Source organism: Octopus sinensis, linkage group LG2 (genome assembly GCF_006345805.1).
Source record: "Octopus sinensis linkage group LG2, ASM634580v1, whole genome shotgun sequence".
Taxonomy (NCBI): Eukaryota; Metazoa; Mollusca; class Cephalopoda; order Octopoda; family Octopodidae; genus Octopus; species Octopus sinensis.
In genome coordinates, this window is record NC_042998.1 from 206372510 (window position 1) to 206400336 (window position 27827).

At 41.2% G+C, this 27827-nt stretch overlaps 1 protein-coding gene across 1 annotated transcript in view; it reads right to left on the bottom strand.

Annotated features, from left to right (window-relative positions):
* The window catches only part of LOC115231120 (regulator of G-protein signaling 7), a 343368-nt gene that overhangs the window by 127021 nt on the left and 188520 nt on the right, over positions 1-27827 (bottom strand). The window lies entirely within an intron of this gene.

Consider the following 27827-nt stretch of genomic DNA (forward strand, 5'->3'; position numbering starts at 1 on the left):
GAAGATATTTCCTCCGTCTGGCTGTTTCATTGTAGAACTGTTATTTTAATGAGTTGTATCTATTTATCACCCAACAAGACACATCTACACTGCCAGATACTCCTGAACCAGTTGTTGAGTGTCCCACCCATCAGGGATCAAAGCTAGATGTGTCAAAACAATTGTCATGATTAGTAATAAATTCTCGTATATTCCATCTTCCGTCTTTCATTTGCCGTATATATATTCTTTTATTTGTTTCAGTCATTTGACTGTGGCCATGCTGGAGCACTGCCTTTAGTTGAGAAAATCAACAGCTGAACTTATTCTTTGTAAGCTTAATACTTATTCTATCAGTCTCTTTTGCTGAACTGCTAAGTTATGGGGATGTAAACACTCCAGCATTGCTTGTCAAGCGATGGTGGAGGAAAACAGACATACAAACACACACACACACACACACACACATATATATGTTGTTGTGGCCGATGACAGCACTGCCAATTGGCACCCGTGCCGGTGGCATGTAAAAAGTACGCTTTGAATGTGGTCAATGCCAGTGCTACCTGACTGGTCCCGTGCCGGTGGCACATAAAAAGCTCCATTTGAACATGATTGTTGCCAGTGCCACCTGACTGACTTCCATGTCAGTGACACGTAAAAAGCACCATTCGAGCGTGGTCAATGCCAGTGACACATAAAAAGCAACATTCAAACGTGACCGGTGGCACATAAAAAGCACTCGCTACACTCTCGGAGCAGTTGGCATTATGAAGGGCATCCAGCTGTAGAAACCCTGCCAGATAAAATTGGAGCCTGGTGCAGCCTTCTGGCTCACTAGCCCTCAGTCAAACAGTCCAACCCAACGACGACAATGATATATTTGATAGGCTTCCTTCAGTTTCCGTCTACCAATTGCACTCAAAAGGCTTTGGTTGGCCCGAGGCAATAGTAGAAGATACTTGCCCAAGGTGCCACACAGTGGGATGAGAACCCAGAACCATGTGGTTGATAAGCAAGCTACTTACCACACAGCCACTCCTGCACCCAAATACACACACACATCATGATTTTTTTTAAGCATATCAATACTAATAACTAGTTGCTAGAATTTATGTTTTTTTAATCTCTTTCTTGTTTCAGTCATCAGAATGCGGCCATGCTGGGGCACCACCTTGAAAAATTTTAGTCAAACAAATTTACCCTAGGAGTAAAGATTGTTTGCCAACATAACATGGCATTCCTGGTTTAGGATGAATGTTACTATGATTTAGCCCCAGGAGACATCGTCTCCAGCTGGTTATATGACACAATCTGTGTCCTTATATTTTCAAACAAGGGAATCTAGCACCCCCACTCAGCGCAAAACAATATCCGTGTATCACAATTTCCAGGTTATTTTCCTTCATCAGCAAAGAATAATTTTGAGCTGAGAGGGGGTGCTAGATGCCCTTGTTTGAAAATATAAGGACACAGATCATGTTGTATAGCCAGCTGGAGATGACGTCTTTGTGTGAGGAGTGCAAACATGCTTGGTATTCCTGCTTGCTTGAGGACATCTTTGTTGGGGACATGATTCTGCCATTTGATGCGAAGGATTTTGATTATATATATATATATAATCAAAATAAGCAACAAGGATATCCAGAGGTAATGCAGTACGATCGTTTCATGCAACTCCATTTAATTGAACAATGCAAGTATTACATCAGTTTTAAAATGTAGAGCAATCTTCAGATGCATAAAAATATAGAATTCAAAAGATTCATTTTTATAGTTATTCTATTAACCAAAATCAAAGAGGGTAAGTAGGTAGACAGAGAAACAAGTTTCAGCAACAATATCATAGTAGTAACTGATAATTTTTCACAGGAAGACACTGCTTATCATTGATTTTACTTTGTTATTTAGATTTACTACTGGGGGAGGGGGTATAAATTTATAGACTAGTTTATCAAGTCTAATGGAAATAAGAATCTATCTTTTATGGATAGAGAAAAAGACAGTTTAAGTGGCAGAGCCATAAATCAAGATCCCTTTGATGTAGAAACCATTTGGGTCCAGTAGGAATATATTTCAGCCAAAATAAGCAGGTTAAAGCTGATGTGGTAGGGCGAGTAAAACTTATAATACTTAACTATTTGACAGCCATAATCCCAATGATAATTTGAAATATATAGGTACATTTTAGAGTTTTTTCAAAGAATCAGAATAATATATATATACTCTTTTACTTGTTTCAGTCATTTGATTGCGGCCATGCTGGAGCACCGCCTTTAATTGAGCAACTCGACCCCGGGACTTATTCTTTTTGTAAGCCCAGTACTTATTTTATCAGTCTCTTTTGCTGAACCGCTAAGTAACGGGGACATAAACACACCAGCATCGGTTGTCAAGCAATGCTAGGGGGACAAACACAGACACACAAACATACACACGCATATATATATATATATATATATATATATATATATACACATATATACGACGGGCTTCTTTCAGTTTCCGTCTACCAAATCCACTCACAAGGCTTTGGTCGGCCCGAGGCTATAGTAGAAGACACTTGCCCAAGATGCCACGCAGTGGGACTGAACCCAGAACCATGTGGTTGGTAAACAAGCTACTTACCACATAGCCACTCGCATATAAATATATAAAATGATGTGTATGTATTATGTATGTATGTATGCATGCACACACACATATATATCTATGTATATATTCTACACAGCTGGCTGTGTTTGAGTTTAATTGCTTTTTTTATTAAGGATTTTCTATATTTCCTTATTAAGTCCTTTTATGTTTGATTTGGAACAAATTAATGTGACATGTTTGAAAGAAAAGCTGTTCTCGCTATTTAAACACACTCACACACACACACGTGCATACACATGCACACACACACACACACACACACACACAGACACCTGGTCAGCCAAGCTCGTATTATTCCTGTTTCGTCCAATCAAAATCTTCCTTGTATTATTTATGTATCGATATAAAGTTGTGTCTGTGGAGGCTTTATAATAATAACTCTCTGGATTTAATGGTCAGATATTGATTGTAGATATTAGAGCAAGGGTGAAATTGCTGACACAGCAAAGGAGTTACAGCAAGAGAGACAGTGGCTTTTGTAGTGACCGGTACTCTGTCGGTTGTGACGATGAACGATCCAGTTGCTGGGATCAATGGAACAGCTTGCTTGTGAAATTTATGGGCAAGTGGCTGAGCACTCCACAGACAGGCGTACCCTTAATGTAGTTCTCAGGGAGCCGGTGGCACGTAAAAAAGCACCAACCGCCGTGCCAGTGGCACATAAAAAGCATCAACCGCCGTGCCAGTGGCACGTAAAAAGCACCAACCATTCGTGGCCATTGCCAGCCTACCCTGGCATGTAAAAAGCACCATCTGTACATGGCCGATGCCAGCGCCGCCTTGACTGGATTCCGTGTTGGTGGCACGTAAAAAGCACCAACCGATCATGGTCGTTTTTTCCAAACCAGCCTGTTTCCTCTTCATTTAACATCCACTTTGCCATGCTTGCATGAGATTCAGACAGACTTTATTGAAGCAGATTTCCCATGGCTGGATGCCCTTCCTGTTGCCAACCTACACCTGTTTCCAAGCAAGGTGATATTCCAACATGGCACAACAACTCATAAGATGCCAGAAATGGCTAGGTATGATAACATAGAGTTCAACATTGAAGACATTGAATGTTGGTAGGATACCATAGATATGCAAGTACCAAATCCAATTCAAGCCATAGACGTGACTCAGGGGTGGGGGGCCTTAGCATGGCATAGGTAATAAATACAGATAGCATTTAAAATCTTTGATAGCTGTTTCATTTGAATTTTATTTAATGTTAATCATAGAGACCTTTGGCGATGTGCTTGAGAGGATCCATCAAGCCAAAGCACCTGAGCTGGTGGCACGTAAAGAACACCTTTCAAGCATTGGGGATCACAGAGGCAAAATGACTGAGTTCTTTTAGAATGTTGTGCCTCACCGAAGCAATGACCAAGGCATTTGGCATTATGTCATGCTTGAGAAGAAGACCCATCAAGCGAAGCAAAATCGCAATCACAGCAGATACTGGTGTCACGCAAATGGCACCCATGCCGGTGGCACGTAAAAGCACCCGTTACACTCTTGGAGTGGTTGGCATTAAGAAGGGCATCCAGCTGTAGAAAAAACCATGCCAAATCAGATTGGAGTCTGGTGCAGCCTTCTTGCATGCCAGCCTGGTCAAACTGTCCAACTCATACCTGCACGGACAACAGACTTTAAATGATGATAAAAGTTTACGATATACAATCGACCACCATCAAGTAAAATGAAACACTGATCCAGACGTAGCTAGTCACACCTGTTGAAAATTTTAGCTGATTATTGTGGGTTGTATATTATAATGTAATCTTTTATGATTGCATTAAATGAAATTCTACTGAAACAGGTGTCATAAATTTTTAACGCCATTTACCTTATGTGTGTGAGTAGGAAGGTGCATGGCTCACTGGTTATAGCATCGGGCTCACAATCATGAGGAAGTGAGTTCGATTCCCGGATGGAGATGTGTGTTGTGTCCTTGAGCAAGATACTTTATTTCACGTTGCTCCAGTTCACTCAGCTGTAGAAATGAGTTGTGACATCACTGGTGCCCAGCTGTATCGGCCCCTTTGCCTTTCCCTTGGATAACATCGGTGGCATGGAGAGGGGAGGCTGCTAGTCTTCTATAAACAATCTTACTTGGACTTGTGCCTCAGGGGGGAACTTACTAGGTGCAATCCCATGGTCAGTCATGACCAAAGGGGATCATATATATATATATCAATATTTAATGTGAGGGTTTACCCAAAAGAAACTGGAATTTGGCAATATTATTCCGTTCACTTAGTTTTACATGTTTACACTTTTATCTCCTTCAAAGTTTTCTCCATTTGAAGCAATACGTCACTCCAGACACGTTTTCCACTGTTCGAAATAGAACTGAAACTCTTGCAAAGTGATGCCTTTTAATACCGCCATCATTTTTTTTCTTCACCTCTTCCACATCTGCAAATTCCCTAGCACCAGCTTTTGTCACCAGTGATGACCTTTGAAGAAAGGTCCTGATCAACTTCCAACTCTCCTTTCAGTTCAGGACATGCATTCGGTCATGACTTCTTTTGATCTTCCATAAGCAAACGAGACACAAATTTTGCTGCTACTCTTTTCATTCACAATTCCTTGCTCAAAACTCATTGGTAGGAGATCCAGGACATACCGGTCATATCAACATGTTTCGTCAATTGTTCGGCAACAGTCCTCCAAGATCAGTTCATGAATTTTCTGATGTTTTCTTTCGGGAGGTTGATGATGGCCCTAAACAAGGTTGGTCTTCAAGCGACAAGTGGCCATTCCTCCTAAAGCATGGAAACCATTTGTAAACTTGTGTTTTGCTCGTGGCTGCATCCTTGGAAGCTGTTTGAAGCACGACAACTGTTTCAGCTGCCGATTTCCCCGGCAGAAAACAGAATTTCACAGAAGCACACTGTTCCTTCATTTCAGCCATTGCAAAAATTTTTGAACAGGAGAGAACTGCAAAAAGACACCAGATGGCAGGATGACTTCACTCGCCGCCACCTGTTGGCAGATTGATGCCTGATGGTTGCATTCATCATTGTTCGACCGTGGTTGAGACAATGGAATTTATTATGTTATGCCTGACTTCACGGCCCATCATAGCATTACGGAGGTCCTGTTGCTGGATGCCTGTATCCCTGGAGATTACATCAGGATAAGAGAGTGTGCGCCCTCCGGTATCGCAAGCAGATAGCTTCCAGAGGAGAAGAGTAGAAATTATCTCGTTTTCAGCTCTACAACAAGAAATGATACAGGTGGTAATTACCCATATATTTGTACTTTGGTTGGATGACGCTTCCATGAGAGATTTTGAGCTCTCATAAGGAGGCGAGTGTAAGTTCCATCCAACCGCCTCTCAAGCTTCTTTGATAACGTCCAGGTTTCTGAGCCATAGAGTAGAATTGGTTCGACTGTGGCTTTGAAGATTTCAAGTTTGAAGTCTCTACTTAGATTTGATGACCAGATCTTATGCATGTCATTACAGGCTGACCAGGCCATACCTGAACAAGCCTCAAATTTGTGTAGGTCTTTACCTCAATGAGGCCAAGACTGAATATGTAAACAAGTGCCTGTCCAACAGTGATTTCATCATCCATACTCTCAACAATATGCTCTTAAATATGGTTTCTGGTTACAAATATTTTGGGTCATACATATCATCATCTGAAAAAGATGGTTGCATTAAGTGGCTTGTAGTGGCAGAAGCCTGAACTACAATGGGTTTGTCCCACATTTCAGTTACTTTTGGGTAGTCCCTTGTATGAGAACAATTTTAGAAGTTTGATGAAGTAGCAACTAGGAATATCATCATTTAATGTCCATTTCCATGCTAGTAAGGGTTGGATGGTTTGACAGGATCCAAAGGGCCCAAGGGCTGTATCCTAACCAGTGTCTGCTTCAGTACAGTTTCAAAGGCTGGTTGTCCTTCGTGATGCCAACCACTTTACAGCATGTACTGGAGGCTTCTTAACATGCCACCAACACATGTGAGGTTACCATTCAGCTCACAAGACTACAAATGCCAAGGGGGAAGTTTTACACTAGGAGGTGAGAGGTAAAATTACGAGGAAAAGGGTCAGGGTAGAACAGGTTTCTTGCATGACTATTCACATTTGAGAAGACGGGTGATTGGGTGGTGCTGAAGGGGGATAGAAATACAAGGTAAGGAGAAGTGTGTGGGGACAGAGGAACCAGAAGAGGTGGGGTGGAAGTTGCAAGAGAGTATGGGAGTGTGAGAGATAGTGAAAAGTTGAGGGTAGGGAAGCCACAGCTGCAAACTTTGGGTGGGGTTGAAGGCTGGGTGGAGTGAATATACTGTAGTCTTTGTGTGTGGGAGTATGTGTGTGTGTGTAAAGGCGGTGAACTGGCAGAATCGTTAGCACGCCGGGCGAAATGCCTTGCAGTATTTCGTCTGCCGTTACGTTGTGAGTTCAAATTCTGCCGAGTCTGACTTTGCCTTTCATCCTTTTGGGGTCGATAAATTAAGTACCAGTTACGCACTGGGGTTGATATAATCAACTTAATACCTATGTCTGTCCTTGTTTGTCCCCTCTGTGTTTAGTCCCTTGTGGGTAGTAATGAAATAAGTATTTCGCCTGCCGTTATGTTGTGAGTTCAAATTCTGCTGAGGCCAACTTTGCCGTTCATCCTTTCAGGGTCGATAAATTAAGTACCAGTTATGCACTGGGGTCGATGTAATCGACTTAATCCCTTTGTCTGTCCTTGTTTGTCCACTCTATGTTTAGCCCCCTGTGGGTAGTAAAGAAATATGTTTGTGTGTGTGTATGTACCCTATTTTAACATGTACAAGGAACCCTTTTTTGTCAAAAATTAAGTTAAAAAAATATTGGAGTTTCTTATTCATGGATACTATTATAATCCCTTACAAAACCATTTTTCCATATTCTAAGCACCCCAAATCAGGGTGTTCCTTATACACATTAAAATACGGTATATCTCATTGAACCGCTAGTAAAACTGGTTTCACTTCACACCATTTCACTTTGCCACGTTCCTCAAGAACATATCGATAACATTAAGCAATGAGGATTGACAGTGTCTGTTTCTGTATACATCAAGCTTTATGGTGTGTGTCGACATAAACATTTATGATGACAATTACGGGCTATGTTTATGAACACCATCGATAAAGGAGGGAATTAGAGATCAAAGGACGATAGTCCTCCGCTTACCATATCGTCCCATTCTTCAATCAATAAACCATGTTATACTTGGCTACCTTTTCCAATTATATACGACTATAAATATTGTAATATTGAGGAAATCTCACAAAAGACATAGATTTGATACGACGAAGATATGATAGACACACGCACACAGAGAGGAGTGGAGCATATGAATGGCACATACAGACGATCAGATACACAGCCTCATAATATCGTTCTTCCCCGCCCACCCCTGCCACTTCTATCACACGTACACTCATTTAGGAATCACGTGCTTACACATCAGATTAATATATACCCAAGCCCATAATATCTCTCATCTCTCTCTCTCTCTCATAACAGACACACACACACACAGAGGAAGTTATATCCACCTTCGGGATTATATCATCCCAAAAAATTCCACTGGTTAATCCCTATCATATAATGAGAAAGTCTCTGCAATATGTTAGGGGTTACTGTTGCATACCCAGCCCCAACCCACTCAAAAGTACCTTGGATCGTAGGGTGACTTGCTGTGCTTGATGAGACCTATTGAGTCAAGTACATCAAAATCAAATGGAAATTGTAGTTGTGATCCCCGTGCCGGTGGCATGTAAAAAGCACCATCCGAATATGGCTGATGCCAGTGCCGCTTTGACTGGCTTCTGTGCTGGTGGCGCGTAAAGGACACCAAGCAATCATGGTCATTGCCAGACCCTCTACACCCACTACACTCTCTGAGTGGTTGACGTTAGGAAGGGCATCCAGTTGTAGAAACCATGCCAGATCAGACTGGAGCCTGGTGCAGCCTCCTAGCTTCCCAGACTCCAGTTAAACCGTCCAACCCATGCCAGTATAGACAACGGATGTTAAATGATGATGATGACATTGAAAGAAAAAAAGGGATAGGGGCTAGAACAGAAACATATGTAGGCTTTTTCATATCTCCCATTTTCTTTCTCTTTCAGTATATATATATATATAATCATCATGCAGTGTTTTAAATCTAGGTTTTGTCCCTGTTAACGGGGATGGCTGGATTTACTTCAATGCCTTAGCAACCACCCTCACACCATCTTGCCCGGTTTTGGGCATCCTCCTTTTCCAAACCAACCCTCCCAATCTCCTCCTCCTCCACCTGTCTCTTCCACACTTTCTTTGATCTACCTCGCTTTTGTGCTCCATTTACCTCAAACGCAATCACCCTTGTCAGAGAATGCCCTTCATCCCTGCTCACACCATTCACTCTTGCCAGCCGTTCTACCGATTCCTCCAACCCCAGCATCTTCATCAAGTCCTCAGTCCTCCTCTTATCCAAAAGCTTTACACATTTCTCTCACCATTGCTCTCTCAGTCCTTCTCAAAATTGCCCTCTTTCTCTCCCCCAGACACCCTGTCTCACTCCCATACAGCATTGCAGCTCTCACTCTTATAGACCCCTTCTTTCATCTATAATGAGAACCTTTTCCCATTCCACAAACTTCAACCAGCCAAGTCTTGTTCTTGCTGTCACAGCTGCTTCACATCCACCACTTGCATCCACTCTATCTCCCAAATAACAAAACCCTCTCACTGTCTCCACCTCATCACGTAGTGTTTCCACTGGTTCCGCCAGCCCTCCACCTCCTTTCTCACATCTTCCACAAACAAACTCTCTTGCCAATCTTGGGGTCATCTTCTTCATTTTTGTACATCTACCATGAATCCATTTCTCACATCTCGTACACAAGAAAGCCTCATGATATATATATATGTGTGTGTGTGTGTGTGTGTGTGTGTGTACAATGGGCTTCTTTCAGTTTCCATCTACCAAATTCACTCACAAGGCTTTAGTCACTTTGCAGCTGTAGTAGGAGACACTTGTGCAAGGCATCACACAATGAGATTGAACCCAGAACCATGTGTTTGGGAAGCAAACTCCTTACCACACAGCCACTCCTGTGTCTGGTACTTATCCTATCAGTCTGTTTTGGTGAATTGCTAAGTTACAAACACACAAATAAGTGGTAGAGGAGAACACAGATACATTAACACACACACACACTGATGCACACCTATATGTATATAACAGGCTTCTTTCAGTTTCCGTCTACCAAACAAACTCACAAGGCTTTGGCCAGCCTGTGGCTGTAGTAGAAGACACATGCCCAAGGTGCTCCACAGTGGAATTGAACCTTGAACCATGTGATTGGGAGGCAAGCTTCTTACCACACAGCCACTCCTGCAAGCGAGGTCGTTGCCAGTGCTGCTGGACTGGCTTGTGTGCAGGTGGCACATAAAAAGCACCATCTGAGCATGGCCGTTGCCAATATCGCCTGACTGGCCCTCGTGCCAGTGGCATGTAAAAGCACCCGCTACACTCTCGGAGTGGTTGGCATTAGGAAGGGCATCCAGCTGTAGAAACACTGCCAGATCAGATTGGAGTCTGGTGCAGCCCTCTGGTTTGCCAGACCTCAGTCAAATCGTCCAACCCATGCCAGCATGGAAAGCAGACGTTAAACGATGATGATGATGATGATATATATATATAATCTTTTTTCATTCGTTAAACTGAGGCCATGCTGTGGCATTGCCTTGGCCCACTTTGAAAGTTTAGTAGATGAATGAATTGACCTCAGTCACTGTTTCCTTTCTATTGACCTCTGTTGCCGAACTGCTAAGTTACAGAAATGTAAACATACCAACATCGGTTGTCAAGTGGCAGTGGTCGGACACACACATTTATATGACAGTCTTCTACCAGTTTCCATTTACCGAATCCACTTGCAAGGCCTTGGCCAATCCAAGGCTATACTAGACAGACGCTTGCCCAAGGTGCTCCACAGTGGGACTGAACCTGGAACCACGTGGTTGGGAACAAACTTCTTGCCCCACAGCCACATCTGTGCCCCTGTACGTGTGCATGCGTCTGATCAATCCTTTGCTTTATTTATATGAAAATACACATAAAAGATTTTTAACAGCCAATCAATGCTCAATTAGACTAAGTGATGGCATACGAACAAATTATTGATCTGCTGTGGTATTGATTCACAGCAGATGTAAAAGTACGTGGGTAAATGTAACTACAACACCAACAACAACAACAATATTGATTTAAACCAGGTGTAAAAAGTACATGGAGGAGAATTCTGTATTGTGTACATGTACACATCATCATCATCATCATGGTCATGTTACATCCATTTTACTTCGTTGGCATGGGTTGGATGAGTTGTTTTCCAAGACAGATCTCATTAAGTGCTTTTGCCCTTTTATCTTCTATCTTTCACTGGTTTCAGCCATTAGACTGTGGCCATGCTGGGGCATCACTTGAGAAGATTTTAGTTGAATGAATCGACTCAATACTTATTTTTGATTACATTTAAAGCCTGTTAATTATTCTATCAGTCTCATTTGCCAAACTACTAGGTTATGGGAACATAGACACACCACCAACAGTTGTCAAACAGTGGTGAGGGCCAAACATAGACATTCTCCCTATCTCTCTCTCTCTCTATATATATATATACACACATGTACAAATATATTCATAAAGTATTGGGTAGCGAAATTTTAGAAATTTCCCTACCAGTGGCCTAGCATGTATAAAAAGTAATAGACAACATATTTTCCATACAAAATCAGTGTACATTGAAACACAAAAGAAGTGACTCTTAACAGGCAGCCTTACATGCTGGAAGTAGCAGTCAAAATTACCAAAACTACATTTAAGAGCAATTTCGAAGGGAAGGAAAGATAAAAATTTTTACCTTGTTTTTTTACATGTACAAATATATATATACATACATACATACATACATATATTATATATATATATATATATATATATATATATGTTAGTTAGTTAGTTAGTTAGTTAATTTGGCTCAAAAGCAAATAGCAAGGCCATGTAGGGGGACATGGAGTTAAGTACAGGGTGGTGTTCATGTAAAGAGTTCAGGCCACTTGAGGTCCAGGGAGGCTTTGAACAAAGCGGTCGTTGGCATCTTCACCATCTCATCTGGCAGCTTGTTCCATGGATCCGCAACCCGGACGGAGAAAGCTCCTCTCCTTCGATTGAGATGAAATCGTCGCAGGTAGAGCTTTTCGGAATGACCCCGCAGCCGACGCTCCGGAGCAGGAGTGAAGAACAGCTCTTTTGAGAGGTTACACTTCCCGCTTATGATGTTGTGGGCGAGAATGAGATCACCACGGCGGCGGCGCTTTTCAAGAGAATAAAGGTCGAGCGTCCTCAGCCTTTCTTCGTAGGACAAATTTTTGAGACCATGAACCAGGCGGGTAGCCAGCCTCTGGACTCTTTCGAGGTGCTGTATGTCTTTGAGGAGATAAGGAGAAGAGGCTTGAATCCCATACTCCAATATGGGTCTCACCAGCGTGACATAGAGTGGCAGGAATATGGCTGCTGTGAGCACTCCGAATGACCGTCGAATCAAAAACAGAATTCCGCACGCTTTGTTGGCAGCATGGACGCACTGGGCTGAAGGCAAAAAGGAGGAATCCACCAAGATACCCAGGTCCTTTACCTGATCGGTCCTCTCCAGCAGCAGACGACCCGGCTCGAAATCAAGTTGAGTTGCTGGAGTAGAGCCGACAGGCAGATGACAGCACTTTGACACGTACAGACACAGGTCCCAATCGTTAGACCACTTCCAAATTTGGTGGAGGCATCGACGAAGATCCTCTATACTACCGCGAGGAGCGACCAGTTTGATATCGTCGGCAAATAGAAGGGTGTGTTGCGTGAGGTCGTCGGGCAAGTCATTTATGAAGACTAAGAACAACAAGGGCCCAAGCACTGAACCTTGAGGCACGCCACTGCTCGCACTGGAGACGTCGGACCGCGAACCATTAACTTGAACTTGGAAGGAGCGATCTGAGAGGAAGGCACCAACCCATCGTACAATATCCGGATGGAAACTATATGCTTGAAGCTTGACAAGTAGTAGGCGGTGGTTTACCAAGTCAAAAGCTTTGGCAAAGTCCAATAAAACGATGTCAACAGCATCACTATCATCGAGGATGCGCGTCACCAATTCTTCCATTACTAGTAAGTTGGTCAAGCATGATCTCTTCGGCACGAAGCCGTGTTGGGAATCAGTGATCGAGGCTGTGCTTAGGAGGTGGAGCATCATACTTTTCTTAAGGATGGTTTCGAACATCTTGCTGATTATTGATGTAAGGGAAACCGGTCGGTAGTTAAGCGGGTCTTCGCGGCTCCCTTTCTTGAAAATTGGGCAGATTATCGCTGTTCTCCAGTCTGCAGGTATAACACCCGTCGCCAATGACATATTGAATAGTCGTGTTAAGGGCTCGCAGATGACCGGAGCCAACGCTTTGATAACCCGTGGGTGTATGCCGTCAGGGCCGTGACCCTTGTTGACATCAAGGCCTTGAATAACACGTTTGACTTGGTCCCGCGTGATGATCAATCGAAGCATTGGAGGTACCGATCTATCAAATGGAGGGGGTTCATGACCATCATCTTGTTTGAAAATAGTTGAAAAAGCCTCGGCAAATAATTGACTCTGTTGATAAGGGTCCTCAATCGATACGCCTGTTGAGTCTACCAATGTTACAATCTGGTTGTTCAAGCGGGAATTCCGCTGGACATGGGCAAAGAAGGTTTTTGGATTGCTACTGGCATTTGCCGCGATTTTGTATTCATAACTGAAGCGTTCTTTCTTTTCAATTTTCCCGGCTCGGTCTCGTTGAGTTTTGTACACCTCAAAAGCTGCAGTCGAATCCAGATTTTTGAATTCAGCCCAAGCAATATCTCTGAGTCGACGTTCTCGTTTAACCTTCTTCGTCACCCAGGGCTTGTGTTTCTTCCTCTTGGGAAGTCCAACGGGAACTGCCTGGTCAGTCAAACAGATTACATATGCTTTGAGGGATGACCATAGTTCGTCAACTGAGGACAACGTCATCAGGGAACGCCAGTCCAGAAGCACGGAAGCCTCGGTTAGAATTTCAAGATTAATTGCAGAGAAGACTCTACGTGGCAGCGAAGTAATCGTGGGCGTGGAAAAAGTTGTGTGCATGACGAACTTCAGGACCGCATGATCACTCTTGGCAAGAGGGGCGCACACAGATACGTCTGACACTGATCTTGGATAGCGGGAGAATACCAGATCTAGCATAGATGGCTGCTGCCCAGACCGATGCCTTGTCGGATATTCAACATGTTGCGATAGAAAACAATCTTCAGCCACGTCAAGAAGGGCCTGGCCGAACCGGGAAGATGTTGTACAAATTGATGCGGGCCAATCGATCATGGGAGCGTTGAAGTCGCCTAGTACCAAGCAGTCATGCGAAGCTGAAACGAATCTTATCGCCTCGAGTAGATGAGCATCGTCCTGGGGGTCGGCTAGAGGCGGCCTGTAGACAGCCAACACGGGCAGGCAAAACTCAGATAGGCTCAGCTTGCAATAGACGGCATCGAATTTGGTTGTAGGTTGAGCATTTGTGGGTAGAATACCGCAGGACGGTTTGTGCTCAGACTTAACATACACAGCAACACCTCCACCTCGCCTTTTTCCTCTGTCACATCTGAAAAGGACGTAGCCCTGCAGGTGGATCTCTGAGTCCTTTACTGCTGGAGTCAGCCAAGTCTCGGTGATAGCTATCACATCAGGGGAGTCGCGTAGGGCCAGTGTAAATAGTTCACTGAACTTTGGGAATAAGGAGCACGAGTTGGTGTAGACGATGCTGAGCTGTGAAGTCTGAGGGGCGGGAGTTGGGGAACAAGCAGAATAAAGGGCATCAGAGATAGCATCATTGACGGGGGTATCAACTTCACTTCGATTTGCCCTCACATCACTTTCCCTGTCAGCACTACAGCATGGGACCAGAGGTAGGACTTGATTATCTGTCTATCTTGGATTCGTAAACCCTTCTCTCCCATTTGTTTCCTCATCTTTAGCTCGGATATCAGGTTCCTCCGGCGAATTCTCTCTCTTAGTGAGTATTCCTCGCGAAAACCCATATTGGGTTCCTCCCAGGCATGCGTCTGAGCTCTGTTCAGAAAGACTGAAGCCTCCCGATCAGAAGAAAAGATTACCCTTATTGGGCGTGGTCTAGTATCTGCGGTTGGGTTCGCTTGGAATCTTCCTAGCCGAGCGACCTTAAGAACACTGACATTTTCGTTCACAGAGAACAATTTTCCAACCAAAATGGAAACAAAATTAATGTCATCTTTTAGGCGGTTTATGCCTGTATCACAGGTGGATTCCGCTTTGCCATATATTATTGCCGATCTTGAGTGGGCAAAAAGTTCTCTACTATGAGCTGCGGTATTCGATTCTTCGTTGGAGGATTTCGAAAGAGTGGTTTCATAGCCATCGGACTTATGTCGGCCTGTGGGGTCGATCGGAATGGATTTAGTGGTCATAATTTTCCCGCCTGGTTTGGAACTGCACTGCCTCTTCTTCGGTTTGGGGGAGCACCACTCCCCAGATGAACCCACATCGAGATCGTTCAGAATTGGTTGAGCAATGGCATTAATGGGAAGGACAAGTGAAGGAGAATCCAAACAGATTTTATCGTGATCAGGTTTCATAGCCAAATCTGCCCCTCTGGAGTTTTGACTACGTTTCTTCTTTTGGGGAGAACAACGGTCTTCAGGTGGGTTTGAGTCTACGCTCCTCGAACTAGGTTGGGGAACCTCCGGGACCGAAAAGGCAGATGAGGAAGAATCCGCACAGGAACGATCATGTGCAGGAACGACCGCCGGTTCCTTCGCCTTCTTTGGTCGCTTCGATTTTGTTCCCTTCGGTTTGGACGTCTCCAGGGAAGAAATCAAGGGTGACTCTGCGTCAACAGGAGACCATTTATCGTGGTCAGGTTTCATAGCTAAATCCACCCCACTGGAGTTTTGACGACGTTTCTTCATTTGGGGAGAACAACGGTCTTCAGGTGGGTTTGAGTCTACGCTCCTCAAATTAGGTTGGGGAACCTCCGGGACCGAAAAGGCAGATGAGGAAGAATCCGCACGGGAACGATCATGTGCAGAAACGACTGCCGGTTCCTTCTCCTTCTTTGGCCGCCTCGATTTTGTTCTCTTCGGTTTGGACGTCTCCAGGGAAGAAATCAAGGGTGACTCTGCGTCAACAGGAGACTGTTTATTCAGTAAGAGAGCAACAACAGACTTTAGGTGCTCAACCTCTTGTTTGAGCAACAGCAACTGTTCGTTGAGCTGACTGTTGGTAGGACCATCATCTTGATGAGAAGCCCTACTTGCAGATCTCAGTTTCGATGCGTAGGTAGCTGACATGATGGATGGTTGACTAAAAACAATCCTCTATGGGCTCTAGGACAAATCGGGGTTAAATCAGGAACAAAAACAGGTGCAATCCTTGTAGGAGTAGGCAACAGCAGACTAAAACTGAGAGAGTTTGGGCTGAGCCGAATCACAATCCAAGATTGAAAGCAGACGGTGCAACGAGTCGGGAACCCTTCCTAATTGTCTGAAGCAGCTTTAGGATAAGGGATAGTATGTCCAAACTTTAGAATATTGATATGCATGTAACATGTTCCACTCGATTAAATATCATTTGACGTGCCATTTAGTACTTCAATAATTGCATCTGCGCATGTGTGAATACTGTGTTTATGTGCGAGAAGGCACATGTTTTTGTCTATTGTTAAATTAGATTATTAATTTTTCTTTTTTATTCTCACGTTTTTCCCTTTTAAAGTATTTCTTTTTAAAGTAAATTATACGTTGGGGGGAGGGCTGGGGGTTTGTTTTTATAGTAAATTCTCTTTTCTCCCAGCACAGAGAAAGAAAGGGATTTTTCGTTGGTGCCACCGGTATACTTCAGACCCGGAGAAAGATATTTCGGTTTCATCGTCAACTTGAATGTTTCTAATTGTAGCGATAGTAGTAACTGCAGTAAATTCTGATAGCAGCAGTAGTAAATAGCTCATGAAGTGAGATGAAGAACGGTCGGTCAAATAGAGTTCAAATTGACCGCAACAGTGTTGATGGAACTTGTGAAACAGTGACCTTGACTTTGAGAAAAATCAAAGGAGGGGCCGACTATAAGCAGTACTTGTGAATAGAGTCATGTACGAGCAGAGCAAAACTATAAATAGTATTTTTCTTTTCTTTTTCTTTTTTTTTCTTCTTATTCTCCGCGTGTTTAATAATGCAATTGCAATAAAAGGTATGTCAAGAAGAAGATAAGGTTAGCTGGTGTTTACGTCCATACTTTTAGCGTGCATTTAATTGTGGTGTCATACTTTTAGCGTGCATTTAATTGTGTTGTTACAATAAAGGCATTTTACATAATCTGATACTCAAGGAAGAGGTGACGGCAAAATGTTCACACAAAAATGGAGATATTTATGATTCTAAAATTTTTGTCCCAAACTGTAGGTTTGGAATTCTTTAACTTATTTTGAGGGAAATTCAAATTACTCACAGAAAGTAGTAGTATATATGTATATTATTTGTTTCAGTCATTTGACAGCAGCCATGCTGGAGCACCACCTTAAGTTGAACAAATCAACCCCAAGACTTATTCTTTGTAAGCCTACTACTTAATCTATCAGTCTCTTTTGCCGAACTGCTAAATTATGGGACGTGAACACACCAACGTTGGTTGTCAAGTGACGGTGGGCGTACAAGCACAGATACAAACACACGCATGCACACACACACACACACACACACACATATACATGATGGGCTTCATTCAGTTTCCATCTACCAAATCCACATTTCGGTTGGTGCTTTTTACGACCACCAGCACGAGAGCCAGTCAGTGTTTATTGACATTGGCCATGTTCAGATGGTGCTTTTTATGTGCCCCTGGCATGGGAGCCAGTCAGGCGGGCCTGGCATCGATTGCATTCAGATCATGCTTTTTACGTGCCACTGGCACAGGAGCCCGTGAGGGGGCACTGGCCACAGCTACAATATTGGTTTTACTTGACTCAACAGGTCTTCTCAAGCATATCATATTGCACGGCGCATCAGGGGTACTCTTAACTGGGCTGGACATGTGTGTTCCCCTATCATTAAGATGGTACTTTCATGGCAGTGGATTAGCAGAATCAGTAGAGCATTACACAAAATGTCTTGTGGCCTTTCTTTTAATCCTGAGTACACATTCATGCTGGGGTCAGCTTTTCTTTCCATGAGTTTAGAGTCAATAAAATAAAGAACCAGTTAAGTACTGGACTGATTTAACTGACTAAGCCATCGCCACCAAATTCTTGTCCAATGTTCTTCAGTTAAACCATCATAATCATCACTTAACCTTTTTGATACTGACCTGGCTGAAACTGCCTCTGGCTCTGAGTACAAATGTCTTGTTTTCAAAAGTTCTGAATTAAAATCTTCCACCAAACCTTAGTCACAATTTATGTTCCTAATACTAGCTGAATGATAACTAAGTTATTTTACTAAATTCTTTGTTATATTTGAAATTAATTGAAAGAAACACAGAGCATCTCAACAGAAATATGGTAACAAAAGGGTTAAAATATATAATAGAGAAACAATTCTTAACCCTTTTGATACCAACCCGGCTGAAACAGGCTCTGGCTCTGAGTACAAAGTCTTGTTTTCATAAGTTTTGAATTAAAATCTTCCACCAAACCTTAGTCACAATTTATGTTCCTAACACTAGCTGAATGATAACTAAGTTATTTTACTAATTCTTTGTTATATTTAAAATAATTGAAAGAAACACAGAGCATCTCAACAGAAATATGGTAACAAAAGGGTTAAAATATATAATAGAGAAACAATTCTTAACCCTTTTGATACCAACCCGGCTGAAACAGGCTCTGGCTCTGAGTACAAAGTCTTGTTTTCATAAGTTTTGAATTAAAATCTTCCACCAAACCTTAGTCACAATTTATGTTCCTAACACTAGCTGAATGATAACTAAGTTATTTTACTAAATTCTTTGTTATATTTAAAATTAATTGAAAGAAACACAGAGCATCTCAACAGAAATATGGTAACAAAAGGTTAAAATATATAATAGAGAAACAATTCTTAACCCTTTTGATACCAACCCGGCTGAAACAGGCTCTGGCTCTGAGTACAAAGTCTTGTTTTCATAAGTTTTGAATTAAAATCTTCCACCAAACCTTAGTCACAATTTATGTTCCTAACACTAGCTGAATGATAACTAAGTTATTTTACTAAATTCTTTGTTATATTTAAAATAATTGAAAGAAACACAGAGCATCTCAACAGAAATATGGTAACAAAAGGGTTAAAATATATAATAGAGAAACAATTCTTAACCCTTTTGATACCAACCCGGCTGAAACAGGCTCTGGCTCTGAGTACAAAGTCTTGTTTTCATAAGTTTTGAATTAAAATCTTCCACCAAACCTTAGTCACAATTTATGTTCCTAACACTAGCTGAATGATAACTAAGTTATTTTACTAAATTCTTTGTTATATTTAAAATTAATTGAAAGAAACAGAGCATCTCAACAGAAATATGGTAACAAAAGGGTTAAAAATATAATAGAGAAACAATTCTTAACCCTTTTGATACCAACCGGCTGAAACAGGCTCTGGCTCTGAGTACAAAGTCTTGTTTTCATAAGTTTTGAATTAAAATCTTCCACCAAACCTTAGTCACAATTTATGTTCCTAACACTAGCTGAATGATAACTAAGTTATTTTACTAAATTCTTTGTTATATTTAAAATTAATTGAAAGAAACACAGAGCATCTCAACAGAAATATGGTAACAAAAGGGTTAAAATATATAATAGAGAAACAATTCTTAACCCTTTTGATACCAACCCGGCTGAAACAGGCTCTGGCTCTGAGTACAAAGTCTTGTTTTCATAAGTTTTGAATTAAAATCTTCCACCAAACCTTAGTCACAATTTATGTTCCTAACACTAGCTGAATGATAACTAAGTTATTTTACTAAATTCTTTGTTATATTTGAAATTAATTGAAAGAAACAGAGAGCATCTCAACAGAAATATGGTAACAAAAGGGTTAAAATATATAATAGAGAAACAATTCTTAACCCTTTTGATACCAACCCGGCTGAAACAGGCTCTGGCTCTGAGTACAAAGTCTTGTTTTCATAAGTTTTGAATTAAAATCTTCCACCAAACCTTAGTCACAATTTATGTTCCTAACACTAGCTGAATGATAACTAAGTTATTTTACTAAATTCTTTGTTATATTTGAAATTAATTGAAAGAAACAGAGAGCATCTCAACAGAAATATGGTAACAAAAGGGTTAAAATATATAATAGAGAAACAATTCTTAACCCTTTTGATACCAACCGGCTGAAACAGGCTCTGGCTCTGAGTACAAAGTCTTGTTTTCATAAGTTTTGAATTAAAATCTTCCACCAAACCTTAGTCACAATTTATGTTCCTAACACTAGCTGAATGATAACTAAGTTATTTTACTAAATTCTTTGTTATATTTAAAATTAATTGAAAGAAACACAGAGCATCTCAACAGAAATATGGTAACAAAAGGTTAAAATATATAATAGAGAAACAATTCTTAACCCTTTTGATACCAACCCGGCTGAAACAGGCTCTGGCTCTGAGTACAAAGTCTTGTTTTCATAAGTTTTGAATTAAAATCTTCCACCAAACCTTAGTCACAATTTATGTTCCTAACACTAGCTGAATGATAACTAAGTTATTTTACTAAATTCTTTGTTATATTTAAAATAATTGAAAGAAACAGAGAGCATCTCAACAGAAATATGGTAACAAAAGGTTAAAATATATAATAGAGAAACAATTCTTAACCCTTTTGATACCAACCCGGCTGAAACAGGCTCTGGCTCTGAGTACAAAGTCTTGTTTTCATAAGTTTTGAATTAAAATCTTCCACCAAACCTTAGTCACAATTTATGTTCCTAACACTAGCTGAATGATAACTAAGTTATTTTACTAAATTCTTTGTTATATTTGAAATTAATTGAAAGAAACAGAGAGCATCTCAACAGAAATATGGTAACAAAAGGGTTAAAATATATAATAGAGAAACAATTCTTAACCCTTTTGATACCAACCCGGCTGAAACAGGCTCTGGCTCTGAGTACAAAGTCTTGTTTTCATAAGTTTTGAATTAAAATCTTCCACCAAACCTTAGTCACAATTTATGTTCCTAACACTAGCTGAATGATAACTAAGTTATTTTACTAAATTCTTTGTTATATTTAAAATTAATTGAAAGAAACACAGAGCATCTCAACAGAAATATGGTAACAAAAGGGTTAAAATATATAATAGAGAAACAATTCTTAACCCTTTTGATACCAACCCGGCTGAAACAGGCTCTGGCTCTGAGTACAAAGTCTTGTTTTCATAAGTTTTGAATTAAAATCTTCCACCAAACCTTAGTCACAATTTATGTTCCTAACACTAGCTGAATGATAACTAAGTTATTTTACTAAATTCTTTGTTATATTTAAAATTAATTGAAAGAAACAGAGAGCATCTCAACAGAAATACGGTAGCAAAAGGGTTAAAATATATAATAGAGAAACAATTCTTAACCCTTTTGATACCAACCCGGCTGAAACAGGCTCTGGCTCTGAGTACAAAGTCTTGTTTTCATAAGTTTTGAATTAAAATCTTCCACCAAACCTTAGTCACAATTTATGTTCCTAACACCAGCTTAATGATAACTAAGTTATTTTACTAAATTCTTTGTTATATTTGAAATTAATTGAAAGAAACACAGAGCATCTCAACAGAAATATGGTAACAAAAGGGTTAAAATATATAATAGAGAAACAATTCTTAACCCTTTTGATACCAACCCGGCTGAAACAGGCTCTGGCTCTGAGTACAAAGTCTTGTTTTCATAAGTTTTGAATTAAAATCTTCCACCAAACCTTAGTCACAATTTATGTTCCTAACACTAGCTGAATGATAACTAAGTTATTTTACTAAATTCTTTGTTATATTTAAAATTAATTGAAAGAAACAGAGAGCATCTCAACAGAAATACGGTAGCAAAAGGGTTAAAATATATAATAGAGAAACAATTCTTAACCCTTTTGATACCAACCCGGCTGAAACAGGCTCTGGCTCTGAGTACAAAGTCTTGTTTTCATAAGTTTTGAATTAAAATCTTCCACCAAACCTTAGTCACAATTTATGTTCCTAACACTAGCTGAATGATAACTAAGTTATTTTACTAAATTCTTTGTTATATTTGAAATTAATTGAAAGAAACAGAGAGCATCTCAACAGAAATATGGTAACAAAAGGGTTAAAATATATAATAGAGAAACAATTCTTAACCCTTTTGATACCAACCCGGCTGAAACAGGCTCTGGCTCTGAGTACAAAGTCTTGTTTTCATAAGTTTTGAATTAAAATCTTCCACCAAACCTTAGTCACAATTTATGTTCCTAACACTAGCTGAATGATAACTAAGTTATTTTACTAAATTCTTTGTTATATTTGAAATTAATTGAAAGAAACACTGAGCATCTCAACAGAAATATGGTAACAAAAGGGTTAATGTCCATGCTGGGACGGGTAGCACAGTTTGACAGGAGCTGCACCAGGTTCCAGTTGTCTGTTTTGACATGGTTTCTATGGCTGGATGCCCTTCCTAATGCCAACCATTTTACACAGAGTACTGAATGCTTTTTGTGTGGTTCTAGCACCCACAGGGTCACCAAGTACCTTGTAAGACAAGAACCTCTCAACTGGGAGTGGGTGAGTAGTATTTAGGGGAAGTGGCTTTGTGCCAGTTGAGAAATTTAAGGTATAGAAGGGACAGTCTTGTAGAAGAGATACATGGATGCTCCAGTTGGAAAGGAAAAGAAAGTGATACAGTTTTACGCCAGATGCCCACAGGCATATGGCATAGTGATTAAGAGCATGGGCTACTCACCCCAAGATTCTGAGTTCGATTCCAGGCAGTGACCTGAATGACGCCGCCGCTGCTGATAACATAAAAAAATACCTTAGGAATGAGAGCCCAAGTTCGAAATTTCCCCAAGACACCTGATGAAGGCTGGAGGGTATATCAGCCGAAACGTTGTCTTAACAACAAACAAGTTGAAGATAAATATCCATCAAATGTAAATAATGAAAAGAAAGTGAGTTGGAGAGTAAGATAAAGAGAGAGAGAGCAAGAGAGAGAGAGAGTAGATGGTGAAGAAGTAATAAAAACATTATTGCTTGGTGCCTTTGTCTGTCCTTGTTTGTCCCCTTTATGTTCAGCCCCTTGTGGGTAATAAAGAAATAAGAAACATTATTGCTTAGTCTTACGATAGGAGGTTGATACTGAAATCCAAACAGCTTAAAGCAGACAGATTTTTATCACAACTAGGCAGGGTCTGGGGCCAGTTGACATTAAAAGGGGTTAACTCCAAAGGCACAGTTATTGTGCCTCGGTAGAGAGGAATTACAAAATTGGTTCAGAAATCCAAAGCAGTGGAGTCAGCATAAAGTCTCTTAACCAATTCTCTGCTGTTGCTTGGATCTATCTGTCATGTTTAGAAATAAAACTGTATAGAATAAAGTGTTTTTCCGATTCTTCTGAGATTAGCGCCGTTGCACTTTTATTCTCCTGTTGTCTGCCATTCCTCAAAGCTTAGTGTATCTGTTAAAACATGTCTGTCTAGAGATATCGTCAGCATTATTATGAGATGTCTGTCTGTGTGTCTGCTGCCGTTAGCAGGTGAATTATTCTAATGAGAACTTAACAACAATGACACATGGAAATAAATAACGAACGGAGGAAACCAATGAAAATAGGAAGAAATGATAACGAAGCACAAGAGAAAACGATGATAAATGAAAAGAAAAATTGAAGAAAATATTTGAGAAAGAGAAAATGATTTGGTGAAAGAAAGAAGAAAAAATTATGAATGAATGAATGAAAAATGAAAAGAAGAAAAATAAAGTAAAAAATGTCGTAAAAAACTTAGAAATGATTTGAAGGAAAAGAGAGAATGCGGAAGAAAAAATAAAGAAACAAAAAACTTGAATGAAAGAATGGTTGTATGGTTAAGAAGGTTGTTTTTCAACTTTGTGGTTTTCGGTTCAGTTTCACTGCACAGCACATTGAGCAAGTGTCTTCTACTTTAGCCCCAGACTAACGAATGCCTTGTGAATAGATTTGGTAAATGGAAACCATGTGGAAGCCTGTTGTAAGGCTGTGCAGCATTGATAAGCTGCAAATAGATATCTCATTTTTATGATTACTTCTGGGGTAATTTCCTATCACCATTGAGATTCGTCCGAACGTGGCAGATGCCAGCGCCACCTGACTGGCGTCCGTGTCGGTGACACATAAAAGCACCAACCGATCGTGGCCGTTTGCCAGCCTGCTCTGGCCCCTGTGCCGGTGGTACGTAAAAAACACCCACTACACTCACTGAGTGGTTGACGTTAGGAAAGGCATCCAGCTGTAGAAACACTGCCAAATCAGACTAGAGCCTGGTGCAGCCTCCATGGCTTACCAGACCCTGGTTGAACCGTCCAACCCATGCTAGCATGGACAACGGACATTAAATGATGATGATGACTATTGCTCCTCTTTCAGGTGTTGGGCCTCATGGAGGCAACAACCATGACCTTTGGCATTATGTCATGCTTGAGAAGAAAACTCATCAAGCGAAATAAACTCAGTCATGGTAGATACCGGTGTCACAGAAATGGCACCTGTGCTGGTGGCATGTAAAAGCACACATTACATTCTTGGAGTGGTTGGCATTAGGAAGGGCATCCAGCCGTAGAAAAACCATACCAAATCAGACTGGAGTCTGGTGCTGCCTCCTAGCTTACCAGTCCTCATCAAACCGTCCAACCTATGCCAACATGGACAACGGATGCTAAATGATGATGATGATGATGATGTCTGGTGCCATGTGAAAGCACCCAGTACACTCTCTAAAGTGGTTGGCATTAGGAAGGGCATCCAGCCCAAAACAAACAGCTAGAGTCTGCTGCAGTGCTCCAGCCTTGCCAGCTCCACTCAAATGTTCCAACCCATGCTAGCATGGAAAACAGATGTTAAATGATGATGATGATGATGATGTCTTTTCTCTGGCATTTGCGCAACATACATTATGCGACACTTGGTAATGTTTACATTATGGAGCAGCTTCTATTGTATAATCTGAATTTATACTACATGCGTGTGTAGTTCTATATTTGAGAGATGAGGAATTTAGTACATTATTATGAAGAGGGGATGAAACCCATAAACTGACTGCAGTCTGTCAACCTTCAGTGAAAGGCCTCTCCCAAGAGATACAAAAGATATGCGGCCTATATGACATCAGGACGGTATTCAAGAGTAATACAACACTTTGCAAATATCTCCTTTGAGTGAAACCACCAATAGAAGAGAATATGACCAAAGACTGCACGTACTCCATCCCATGCAGCTGTTGTAGGTTATACAAAGGTAAAACATGCCACCTCCTCAAAATAAGGGTAGGGGAACATCGCAAAGCTGTGACATGAGGAGATATTGATAAATCGGGTATAGCTGATCATGTATGGGAAAATGGAGACCACCTCCCCCTGTGGGATGAAGTTAAAATAATAGACAGAGAACACCACTGGAAAATACGGAAACTAAAAGAAGCAGCACATATGCTAGGACACAACAACCTCTTAAGCAGACTGATTGCAGATATGAACAGCATATGGGAACTGGTATTAAGGAAGGATGGGAAAATATTAGATTTATAAGCCCTAAAATTCACTCCATAATTGCATAGAACCCAGATTCGAAATTTCCCCAGGACACCTGAAGAAGGCTGGAGGGTTTATCAGCCGAAACGTTGTTTTATCAACAAACATGATGAGGACAAATATCTGTCAAATGTAAATAATGTACATGTGTGTGTGTGTGTGTGTTTATCTTTGCTGCCACCACCACCACCACTTGGCAACCGGTGTTGGTTTGATTACATCTCTATGGGTTTAATGTTTCCACAAAAGAAATTGACAGAAGAAGCACCAGATAAAATACATAACGGCTGAGGTTGATTTATTCAAAGCATTGCCCCAGCATGACCACAGTCCAACGACTGGAACAAGCAAAAGATGCTAAGTGAGATACTAGGAGGCTGAATGAGAAGAAAGAAAGCAAACGAAGAAGAAAACGTAAGACAGAGAGAGAAGGAAAGAGAGAGAGAGAGAGGAGAAGAGAAACATCGTTAAGAGATTCCGTCTGTCGTTTCCATTTGCTACACATTTTAATGAATCCAGTCTGGTTGCGTCTTCTGGAATTGTGTTATAAACAAGGTAGCTACGATACCTGTAAGTACTGTCATCTAAACGGCAGGTTGCATTGTTGCAGAGGTGACAGCCAGCTCCAAGTACAAGGAGAGTTACGTAAGAGAGATGATAAATAGGTCTGTGTTATAGTATTACAGTATGGTGGAGGCGCAATGGTCCAGTGGTTAGGGCAGTGGACTCGCAGTCATAAGATTGCGGCTTCGATTCCCAGACCGAGCATTGTGAGTGTTTATCGAGTGAAAACACCTAAAGCTCCACGAGGCTCCGTCAGGGGTAGGTTGGCGACTCCTGCTGTACTCTTTCACAACAACTTTCTCTCACTCTTTCTGCCTGTTTCTGTTGTACCTGTATTTCAAAGGGGCCAGACTTGTCACACTCTGTGTCACGGTGAATCTCCCCCGAGAACTACATTAAGGGTACATGTGTCTGTGGAGTGCTAAAGGTGGCGAGCTGGCAGAATTGTTAGCACGCCGGGCGAAATGCTTAGCGGTATTTCGCTTGCTGTTACGTTCTGAGTTCAAATTCTGCTGAGGTCGACTTTGCCTTTCATCCTTTCGGGGTCGATAAATTAAGTACCAGTCACGCACTGGAGTTGATGTAATTGACTTAATCCCTTTGACTGTCCTTGTTTGTCCTCTGTGTTTAGCCCCTTGTGGGTAGTAAAGAAATAGGTACATGTGTCTGTGGAGTGCTCAGCCACTTGCATGTTAATTTCACGAGCACGTTGTTCTGTTGATCGGATCAACTGGAACCCTCGTCGTCGTAACTGACGGAGTGCCACAATTACAGTATGTTTTAGTGTTATATGACAGAGTGTAATCAAAATAAGAAAAGGGCCAAAAAAGTCAGCCAGTTTCTTATTCCTGCCTGTGACAAAATAGTCTTGAAGTTACAGAGAGCAGAGGAAGATATTCACAGGACACAGAACTCTACTTCTTTATACAACTGCAATAACTCTAATACCTTCTCTATCAATGGTGTGCACCTTTCTAAAAGTGCCATCAAGCTAAGGTCTGTCTTGCAAATGTCAGAGAAACAAAAAGTTTTATAGGGCTTAACTGAAAATATTTTTAAAATGTAGTTCTCATAACATATACTCTTTACTCTTTTACTTGTTTCAGTCATTTGTCTGCGGCCATGCTGGAGCACCGCCTTTAGTCGAGGAAATCGACCCCGGGACTTATTCTTTGTGAGCCCAGTACTTATTCTATCGGTCTCTTTTTGCCGAACCGCTAAGTGACGGGGACGTAAACACACCACCATCGGTTGTCAAGCAATGCTAGGGGGACAAACACACAAACACACACATATATATATATATATATATATATATACGTATATACGACAGGCTTCTTTCAGTTTCCGTCTACCAAATCCACTCACAAGGCATTGGTCGGCCCGGGGCTATAGCAGAAGACACTTGCCCAAGATGCCATGCAGTGGGACTGAACCTGGAACCATGTGGTTGGTTAGCAAGCTACTTACCACACAGCCACTCCTGTGCCTATGTATGCATTCAGACATTTAAAAATCTGAGTTTAAAGAATGATAATAACAGTAATTATTATTAATGGATTGTTGCCAGTGTTGCCTTACCGGAACATGTGCTGCTGGCATGTGAAAGACAACATTTGAGCCTGGTCGTTGCCAGAACCACCTGACTGGTCCTCATGCTGATGGCATGTAAAAGCATCCACTACACTCTCGGAGTGGTTGGCCTTATGAAGGGCATCCAGCTGTAGAAACTTTGCCAGATCAGACTGAGCCAGGTGCAGCCTCTGGTTCACCAGTCCTCAAACTGTCCAATCCATGC